Source organism: Lithobates pipiens, unplaced genomic scaffold (assembly GCF_037356315.1).
Source record: "Lithobates pipiens isolate NorthernLeopardFrog02 unplaced genomic scaffold, aLitPip1_a1.2 Scaffold_18, whole genome shotgun sequence".
Classification (NCBI taxonomy): domain Eukaryota; kingdom Metazoa; phylum Chordata; class Amphibia; order Anura; family Ranidae; genus Lithobates; species Lithobates pipiens.
The window spans coordinates 261633612-261644887 of NW_027507758.1; the positions used below are offsets into that span (position 1 = coordinate 261633612).

General features: G+C 37.1%; 1 long non-coding RNA gene across 1 annotated transcript in view; it reads left to right on the forward strand.

The window, feature by feature from the left end:
• Positions 1-10285, forward strand: part of LOC143990132 (uncharacterized) — a 59816-nt gene extending 49531 nt beyond the window's left edge. The window contains exons 2-3 of the long non-coding RNA XR_013277171.1: positions 9810-9863; positions 9939-10285. This is a non-coding gene — a long non-coding RNA (uncharacterized LOC143990132). The remainder of the gene's footprint in view (positions 1-9809; positions 9864-9938) is intronic.
• Positions 10286-11276: the final 991 nt, after the last annotated feature.

Sequence of the window (11276 nt, forward strand, 5' to 3'; positions counted from 1 at the left end):
ACCTACTGTATTTAAAGGATAAGTTCATCTTTGGGAACATTTAGGGTGTAACATGTAACATGTGCCCACTCATGCAGCCGCTCCCTGATCCAAGCCCTCTGTTACATCAGGCCCGGGGATCTTCTCCCAGTATCTGTCACTATTTGAAAACAGTGTGCCCACATGGCCTCGTCATTCATTCACAGAGTTCATTTACAGAGTTCTTTGAATGAATGAACTATAAGTATCGAATCCTTGCAGTTCTCAATGTCTTTGTGAAACTGCCTGCCTGTACGATATACACAGTTTACACTTACAGCATGTAGGAGTCGTTCATGGCACCCGCAATCTGCTGATCACAGGTGCAATGTTTTCCAGGGTCCTACAAAAAAATTGTAAATGCACATTTTTTTACCTGAAAAAATTTAAATTTATTTTATTTTTTTTATTTTAAAGTGAACTTATCCTTCAAGCATGTATGTGAATAACAGTGTTACAATAACTCATCACACAAATGTGAATAAACCAAAAGAAAATGGAAAGCGCTTAGACTAAAATTATAAAAAATGTAATACTATTTAAGCTGCTCCCCTCAAAGTGCAAAGACTGCCTTTGTGAAATGTGGGTTGTAGATAATAAGGGCGCTCTATTATAATAAACCTTAAGTGATGCCAATAAAGTGCTCTAGTGCTTAATAATACCCCAGGTATTTTACAAGTCAATACATGCTTCAATATACATTGAATAAATGAAATCAATCAACTTAAAAAGTGTCCATATACATAAAAATTTGAAACTGAAATGGAATAAATCCTGTGCCCCGTCACCGCTTAGGAGAAATTGCACAAACACGTGCCCCGTCACCGACTCACCATGACCCCTTTATTTAAAAAGAAAGGTCAGGTGAAGTTTTGGCAGGTTTAAGGAGCTGCTGACCTTGATGGAGAAACTCTGCTTAGGTGTACCAGGAGTAATGTTTCAATCCACGTTTGCTCAGGAAAAAATATAAAGAGAACAGGACCATGGCATAATATCGTATTATTTAACCACTTAAGGACCAGGCCTCTTTTTCAGACTTGGTGTTTACATGTTTAAAACAGTTTTTTTTGCTAGAAAATTACTTAGAACCCCCAAACATTTTATATTGTTTTTTTTCTAACACCCTAGAGAATAAAATGGCGGTCATTGAAATACTTTTTTTCCCATCGTATTTGCGCAGCGGTCTTACAAGCGCACTTTTTTTGGAAAAAATTCACTTTTTTGAATAAAAAAATAAGACAACAGTAAAATTAGCCCAATTTTTTTTATATTGTGAAAGATAATGGTACGCCGAGTAAATTGATACCCAACATGTCACGCTTCAAAATTGCGCCCGCTCGTGGAATGGCGTCAAACTTTTAGCCTCAAAAATCTCCATAAGCGACATTTAAAAAATTCTACAGGTTGCATTTTTTGCGTTACAGAGGAGATCTAGGGCTATAATTATTGCTCTCACTCTACCGATCGCGGCGATACCTCACATGTGTGGTTTGACCACCGTTTTCATATGCGGGCGCTACTCACGTATGCGCTTGCTTCTGTGCGCAAGCTCGTCGTGACGGGGTGTTTTTAAAAAAAAAAAATTTTTTTCTTATTTATTTTAATTGATTTTATTTATTTTTACACTGTTTTAAAAAAAAAAATGGATCACTTTCATTCCTATTACAAGGAATGTAAACATCCCTTGTAAAAGAAAAAAGCATGACAGGTCCTCTTAAATATGAGATCTGGGGTCAAAAAGTCCTCAGATCTCATATTTGGGTTAAAATGCAAAAAAAAAAAAAAAAAAGAAAATCTGACATTTAAAAAATATATACCTTTAAGAGGTATGGGCGGAAGTGACGTTTTGACGTCGCTTCCACCCTCCTATGGTATAGAGACGAGTGGGGGCCATCTTAGCCTCACTTGTCTCTATGCCCAGCAGATGAAAGGACCCGATCGCCTCCGCCGCTACCGACGGCTCCGGTAAGCGGCGGAAGGTGCAGGAGGGCGGCGGCAGGGGGGGTGGCACCTCTCCCGCCGCCGATAGTGGTGATCTCGCGGCGAATCCGCCGTGGAGACCACCGTTATCGTACAGCTGACCTCCGCCTGAAGAGATGGATATCTCGGTTGTGGCAGCAGCTGCTGCCGTTACCGAGATATCCCTCTTCAAAAATAGGACAAACATGCAGCGGTCGGCAAGTGGTTAAAATAACATAAAAAAATAAAAAAACAAAAATATCCAAATGGCCTCTTATTTTAAAAGTGCCTTGCCTCAGCACTAGAGGGAATGAACGTATCAGACCAGGTGAGTTAGAAACTAGCCGTGCCACTTCCGCTGCTTGAATTGGCGTGTGCTCCACCCCCTGGATCTCAGGAACCAAAAGTTCGGACCAAACGATGTGACCGGGATGCGCCTTGATGTACGTTTCGTCGTAATGATGTCGTCTGGAAGCGTCCTGGTCACCTGACAAATGATGTTTATATTTGGTCGGAAAGTCTGTGAATGGCTAGGGTTGAACTAACTGCATTATCGCCACCTTGTGGACAAAGAGGTTAATGCACCCAATATATACTAACATATACAAGCCTTTTCACAACGCACCCAGCTTGACCATTAATATACCAAGTACACAAATACATCTAGAGTATAACTAACAATATATTTCTCTCAAATATATTTAAACTAAAATACAAATAACAATATGTTTCTCTTAAAATAATTTTTATAAAACGACTTATACATATACCTCCACCTTACTATGTTACATAACTTCCTTTATATTTAATACCAATAATAACAATGCTAGGGGGCACAATTTAGGTCAACATCAATGCTTAAACCAGCAGGTTGCAAAGTATCTAAAGTATATAACTCATTTTGTGAGATCGCTTTCATAAAATTAGTACCCCTCCAATGTTTTTTTTTATCTTGTCTATACCAAAAAAAAGTGGCTAAAGTGGGGTCCCTATTATGTAATCTTTTAAAATGGTTTGAAAGGCTATGTTTCTCAAACCCATTTTTGATGTTTGTTGATGTTTGTTGATTCTAATATGTAACTTACGTGTAGTTCTACCTACGTATTGTTTGAGACATGGACATTGTATTACATACGTGACATTTTCAGAATCGCATGTGATTAGCGGTTTGATTTTGAATTTTTTCTTAGTCACCACAGATTGGAAACTTTCTATTTTCTATTTTGGGTCTCTTCATGATATTTTAGGAGGATCTGGTATATTTGGTGCAATTTTATTTATTTCGCAGACCTGGGGCTCTCTTGTAAATAAATTGTGGGCAATATCAATTTTAAATCTTTATCTGTTAAGAGGATAGGCCAAAAGTGTCTAAAAATCTTTTCTACCTCCCTATATTGGCGGTTAGGAATGCCAAATCCCCTCTGAAGGTTTTTTTTCTTTTTGTGGTTAGGAGACTTGCCCTGTCCATATCCAGGACTTGTGTATGACATTGTAATAAAGCTTGAGGTGAGTAGCCTTTTTCAATTAATTTATCTGTGAGGATGGAGGATTGGACTTCGTAGTCTTCTACATTATCACAATTCCTCCTAATCCTCATATATTGGCCCTTAGGGATTGCTGTGAGCCATTTGGGGTGGTGACAACTTTGGACAGATACGTATCCCTTTCTATCTGTTTCTTTAAAATGGGTAAGTGTACTTACTCTATTTCCCTTTACAGTTAGCACTAAATCGGTAGAACCACACGTAAGTCATCACACAAATGGCCTTTAATCTGTGAAAAAAAATTCAAACTGCTTCTTTCTTTAACACCTTCTGAACCACCCCATGCAGATATACTGCAGCAGGGCAGCCCTCCTGCACGAAATCATGTACCTGTACGTGATTTTGTGCAATAGATCTGGGACATGCATGCATGCCACCGGTGACCCGCTCCCGCTGTGATTGGACACAGCGGGAGCCAATCAGCTGGTCCGGTGGACTCGATGTTCTCTGCCCCTCAATGAACAAGGCAGGTGGCTGTTCTGTGAGAGGGGAAGAGGGAGATCTTGTATTCCTGCTAAGCAGGATTACAGATCTCTGTCTTCTTCCAGTCAAAGCATCCCCCACACAGTTATAAAGCACTCTCTATGAACACATTTAACCCTTTAATAGCCCCTAATGTTAACCCCTTTCCTGCCAGTGTCATTAGTTCAGTGACAGTGCATTTTTTTTAGCACTGATCACTGTATTAGTGTCACTGGTCCCCAAAAATGTGTCACTTATGACCCATACACACTATCAGATTTTCTGCTGAGTTTTTCCTTCGAGTTTACCAAAACCATGTAGTGCAAGGACCTGCCTGATTGCATACAAATTGAAACTCCTAAGGTTTGACCTCCTATTATATGGTTTTGGTAAATCTGAAGGAAAAACTCAGCAGAAAAACTGATAGTGTGTATGGGGCTTTAGTGTCAGATTTGTCTGCCGCAATGGCACAGTCCCCCCAAAAATTGCTGATGGCCGCCATCACTAGTAAAACAAAAAATAAATAAAATTCCATAAATCTATTCCATATTTTGTAGACACTAAAACTTTTGAACAAACCAAAATATATATGCGTATTGGGATTTTTTTTTACCAAAAATATGTCACGGAATACATGTTGGCCTAAATTGATGAATAAATAAATTTTTTTACATTTTTCTATTGGATGTGTTTTATAGCATAAAGTAAAACAATATTGTTTTTTTTTTTCTAAATTGTTGGTCTTTTTTGGTTTATAGCGCAAAAAATAAAAACTGCAGGTGTGATAAAATACAACCAAAATAAATTTCTATTTGTGGGAAAAAAAGGACATTTTATTTTAGTACAGCATCGCAAGACCGCGCAATTGTCAGTTAAATTAACGCAGTGACATATTGGAAAAAATGGCCTGGTCATGAAGGGGGGTAAACCTTCTAGGGCTGAAGGGGTTAAAAAAATCCCTGCTTTCAACTAAATGGAATTAAAAAAAAAATGTGTTTGTTTTACTGGTATATGTTCCCCCGGGCCAGTGCTCCCCCTTCCCCATTTCCCCAGGGTAGTGTCCACCCCCTTCCCCTCATGCTATTTTCTTATGTTTTATACTTCTGAGCTATGTCATTTGAGAGTTATTTACAGTGGACTCGAATTTGTGGTGTTTGGTGGGGAAAAGCCTTGCATGACCCTAACACATTTATTGCATTTACCATATGCATTAACACATCGGGTCCATCTTATAGGGTGATAGTCTGTCCATTAATGGTGAGGTGGAATTGAGAACTGTGATGTACTAATCCACATACACATATACATCCCATAATAGGTTGCTCCCAAGGCAGACAGAAACAATAGAACAATGGGATACAGCCACACCTCAAACGATCCAGTAAAAAGTCTACAACAGTCTATGAAACCAAGCTCATACAATGTTTTAACTATTTACACAGGATTACTTACACAATCATTAGAGGGCCCAGGAGAGCTGGAAAATGGGTTTCCAAAGCTCTCTAAGGTAAGCTGGGTTCCACAAGCCCCCCACCCAAAATGACTCCTGTCACAAGCACCAATAGTATATTTGCAAGATAAGTTGTGAGAAATCACTGTACAATGACACAAGGAGTGTATATTCGGACTTCTGATAATTGTTCACTTATATAATATGCAAAGTTTCTATTTACATTTTTACTGGTGTGGATGGCAATGTACTATATATTTGTACACTTTAGTTTGTTGTATTAAAATGTAACCAGTTGCCGAACCATGACGCACCTATACGTCACAGGACTTTCAGTGGTTATACTGGGATGATGCATGTTTTTTTTGTTGGAGCACTTTCATGTAAAGGCAATCCTAGTAGCTAAATAGCCTTCTGACACCTTCCCAGGCTCTCCTTTCCCACCAAGTAACCGGGACTGCAGCCAGCAGTTCCAGCAGCAGACCCTAGAGCTGATCAGGGACTATAATGACCCCAATCATCTCTATGGTCTGTGGTCTCCGGTTTTAAACAAACCATTACAGTTTTGAAAAATCACTGGATCATACCGATCTTGGTATGATACAAAGTTTTTAAAGGCAGAGGAAAGATCTAGGGTCTAATAGACCCCAGAGACCTCAGTAAAGAGGAATCATCACTGCCTATTGCTATCACAAGGCATGTTTTCCTTGTGATAACAATAAAAGTGATAAACAAAATTTCAAGGTACAGTGTAAAAATGTAAAAAAATAACCGTAAAAAAAAAGTAAAGTGCCCTGTCCCCCCATGCTTGCATGCAAAGGTGAACGCACATGTCACTCCTTCATCGGTATGCAAACAGTGATTGCAATGCACATGTGAGGTATCACCAAAAACGTCAGATCGAGACCAAAAATCATAGCACCATACCTCCTTTATAACACTAGAGTGGTAACCTGTAAAGGCTTATAAAATGTTGGCTATGGATAACATAATGTACGTAATTTGTCGCTAAACATAACATCATCTTTTATAATTTATCAAACAGTTGGGTATTATATGTGTTTTTGTACATTGGAATTCAATAAAGTGTATTTTTTCCCAACAAATTGTGTTTGAAAAACTGCTGCACAAATACCATATGACATTGCAAAATTGCAACACCCACCATTTATTCTCTAACGCCCCTGCTTTAAAAAATATATAAAATATTTGGGGGTTTTAAGTAATTTTCTAGCAACAAATACAGATTTTTACATGTTTACAAAGAATTGTTTTTACAAACAAAAAGTGACAGAAAAAGGCCTGGTGTTAAGTGGTAAAAAAAAAAAAGAATTTTAATGATATACAATAGTAAATGTGTTTTAAATTGTATCTGTGCTCTACCATATTGAACAAAAATGTTTTTGTTTTACAGTTATAAAAAGATGACATTACACTCTAGTGTAGTGTATCATGTTGCACAATTACCGTAAGTGAATTAATCGAATTTTGTGTTGCACTTAGGCTAGCTTCACACTGATGCTGTGCGAATTGGATGCAACATCACAGTCCGATTTTACAATGTTATTTCTGTTGTGACGGGTGCGATTCTAATGAATGTGATTTCTGAGGGGATTTGGCATAGCTGGAGATAACATTTTCACAGAGCGCACACTAAACTCGCACAAGACCCTTTTTGTAATCAAATTAAAAAAGCACCGCAATGATGTGAAAAGCTTTCATAGCAAACAATGTTCAGATGACATGCAATTCTATGTCTTTCAGATCGGATCTAATCCGCATAGAATGTATATCAGTGTGAACCGTGACCTAAAATATTTTATTTACATGTCAGTGGTGCAGTTTAAAAAATATTTAGCAAAATATTGGTTTTGTATAATTAATTAAAGATATCTAATATCAGTGTAAGAGATTGTAAAATTTTAAGAGATGAAATTAATCACAAACTGTATAGTTTCCCTTCAAAGTAAATTGTGAATGAATACACAGTAAATCCAGGCCTGGGCAATTCAAACTGAGAAAATAAATGTAAAATGCTAAAAAGAGGCATGACAAAAAAACAGGTAAAAAAAATGATTTGATCAAGAGACATGGGAAGTTATATCCAAATATTGGCTTAAGCAAAGGTCAACCTTGTCCCACTCTCCTACGCCTTATTGTTTTTTTTTATATGATGGGCAGTCACAGTGATCAATATAGGGCTTAGGAAGTTATTGGGACAAGGCAAACTTTTTTACTTTTAAAATTTTACTTATTTAATTGTTATTGTTATTAACCCTGTTCAACTGTTTTTTTAAAAGAAATCTTAGCACTTTTTCACAAATAGGAGGCACTTTGTGGGCTTCTTGATCATATGATCACCGTGATTGACTATCAGAGGGATACTGTGATTGTAAGTCTATCCTATCAGCTCTCAGTTCTCACTTTGTGATCGTAAGCTTTGGTAACAGGGCAGTGATAGAGCTGGGGGCAAGCAATAGAGTGCAAAACAGCAACACATATGTAGTATGGCAGTGTGGAAAAAAGTCCACCTCTGTGCTGCCAAATATATGTCTATATACAGCAGGAAGGGGTTAAAGCAGTGGTCATCAACCCTGTCCTCAAGGCCCACTAACAGGCCAGGTTTTATGTATTACCTTGGGGAGATGCAGACTAGAATACTGCAATCACTGAGCAGCAAATGATATCACATGTGATGTATTTCAATTATCTTGCAAACCTGGCCTGTAATTAAGCCCTGAGGACAGGGTTGATGACCACTGGGTTAAAGGACATTGGGCTCAATTTATGAAATTCTATTTACTGTACTGTATTGTACAATTTTTGTTCAATTGCAGTTCACCAAAAACAGTTTGTAAAATAAAGCATGCATTATTCCTGTAGAATATGCAGTATTTAGCGCATTAAACTTTAGTATTATATCGCATGACGTCATATCCAGTGGACGGTCCTTCTTTTCTGGTGTTGGCTTATAAGAATCTTGCAAAAGAAGGAGTGTTGTTGAAGAGTCCAGTGTAAAAGCCCAATGTCCTGGATCTTGTAGAACAAATTATAATGCATTATTTCTTCATATTAACAGATCCATTTGTCTTTGCAGTTGCACAATGGTTTTCTATATTTATGGCACACATGGCTAACACTTCCCTTCATTTGTGGAACACATTTTAATGCAACATTTATGTATATTTACAACCACATTTGTGTTTTTTTTTGTGTAATGTTCTTCTATGTTTTAGGCACACATGGCCAATGCTTCTTTTCACTAAACGCACCTTTGGAAATGTTCAGTCCTTCTTCCCCATATGTTTGGAATAATGGAACATTCTCTGACATGTTTACTGCACAGGGACGGGGATATCTGAGCTACTACCTCCTGTGCATTGCCTGGTGAGCCTCAAGAACTCAGCCTGGGAAGTCTCTGCAAACATTTATGCAATCCATGCAAAAAAGGGACAAATGCTGGGGCCATGGAAGTTGGCTAAAACAGCATTTTATTATAGCATGTGAACAACAGTCAAAAAAGCCAACATGTTTTGGCCATCAGGCCTTAATCTCGTTTCATGCACAGTTCTTTAACAATGTTAAAGGAGAAGCAAACTAGATAGCATTGCAGAAAGTATGTCGGTATAGGTTTTTGAACTACAAATGAGTGGGGAAAGGAAGGCTGAACATTTCTAAAGGTGCTTTTAGTAAAAAGAAACATTAGCCACATTCGACTTAAACATGTGGCTAGAAAAACATTGTGCAACAACAAAGAAGTTAGGGAAGGGGGAGTGAAAGAATTCAATGCTAATGGAAGTATCGATACATTGGGACACTGAATGGGGGCAATGTAAAGGGACACTAGATGTCAGTTGGAGTAATTGATAAGGGCATTTGTATGACATGGCCAGTAATTTATTTAAGTCTGACTCTTTTACTAGATGGCAGTGGCACAGAATATATATATATATATATATATTTTTTTTTTTTCAGCTTAAATCATCCAGCTTTGATACAGAGTTGTCATCAACAGCAGAGTTAGATGCTGTGAAAATGTGGGGAGCACAGTGAATAAGTCGTTAGCACTTCCGCCTAACAGCACTAGGATTGTCAGTTTGAATCTCAACTACGGCACTACCTGCTTGGAATTAGCATGTTCTCCCTGTGCCTATGTTGGTTTCCTTCCACACTTCAAAGACATGCTGATAGGTTAATTTGCATCTAAATTAGCTCTAGTATGTACATTAGGGTCCTTAGATTGCATAAATTGATGGCACTATTGAAATAAATACATTCCAATTCTATGATTGAAATATTTTATTTCTATTGCTATAAAGGTGCATGAAATGTGTTATCTGCTTCTTATAACCATTTAAATATTTTCTTTTAAACAGGAGGAAAACATGGAATGCCCCTCACCTTCATCGCTAAAACATTCATGGCCAGATGTAAGTATGTATTTGTAATCATACCTACTTATGAAAAGCCTCATGGATTTACTAATAAGATTTTTTGGCCAATAGATGGTACATCCCAACATTTCCCAGGACCAAGAAAGGCGTACAAGAAAGAACATTATGAAGATAAGTCATAATTGATTCCTTCAGATTCTAAATGATGCTACTTAAATTGGCCTCTGGTAGATAATGTTTAAAATTTGAATTAGATATGTGTATTTTGTTATTTTGAAAATGTTTCTCATGTTTAAATAATCTTAAAAACTCTCTTTTATTATTAGGCACCCAACCTATTATTAAAACGCAAAGAAAAAAAAATCACATCAGAACTAGGAATTCAGAAGTGCAATAGTTGTTATTTTGAAGGTATTTCATTCTGAAAAAATAAACATACGTCACTTTTGGCAAGCTAACCCTGCTCGATTTGTTTATTCTATTGTAGTTTAAGAATACATTTAAAAAAATCACTCTCAGGAAAAAAATGGATTGATCAAACAAGCTAGGTTTATGGTAAATAATAGACATACGTTTTTAATTTTAATCTTGATGTGAAATAAAGCCTCTTCAACTGAAGCATTTTTTTTTTTTTTTGGTGTTCAAAAGACAAAGCTATCAAAAAAGGCACAAATTCCAGAGTTGGCAGATCCTGCTCAAACTCTGGTTCATCTGGAAAAGACAAAAACAAGGTTAGTAGAAATCTCTAAAAATGTTAAAGTCAAAAAAATTAAATATGTTAGTAATACTGTATGTATTTCACAAACTTCCACCATGTTGGAGAGTAAAAAAGAAGGAAAGTCCAATAGTGAGAACAAAAGAAAACATTGAAGTCCTACTCAACTTAATTATGTGGCTAGCAGTACAGAAATAGATGATGAAGCAATAAACAAAACATACATGCCCTGTGTTGATCAGCAGTCAAGTGACAGCAGTGCAGGCCACAGAAAAACATCTCCATCAATAAAAATGAAACCAGGACAGCAGGAAACATCTAATGACAGCACTCTGAAAAGAACATCCACTTCCCCTAACAAGAAGAGGAAACGTTCAGAAGATTGGCAGTGCAACATGAAGTTTACATATGTTAAACATTTGGCTGTAATATAAACTAAATAAATAGAACAGATTAAAGCAGAGGTCCGCCAAATTATTATTATTATTTTTTTAAAGTCAGCAGCTACAAATACGTTTAGTAATTTAGGAGACCCTGTGCTGATTTACATCATCCAAACATGTTCAGTGCAAAATATTTATTTTGTAGTTTTCCTTCCATGTGATTGTTTATTCTTTGTAAAGTTAAGTGTAACCCTCATTTACTAAGTTCTGCAGCAATGCTACTTGCAGAATATAACTGCACTTTCAAAGCCAACAGTCTGTTTGCTTTTAGTAAATCAATGCCATCTTGCC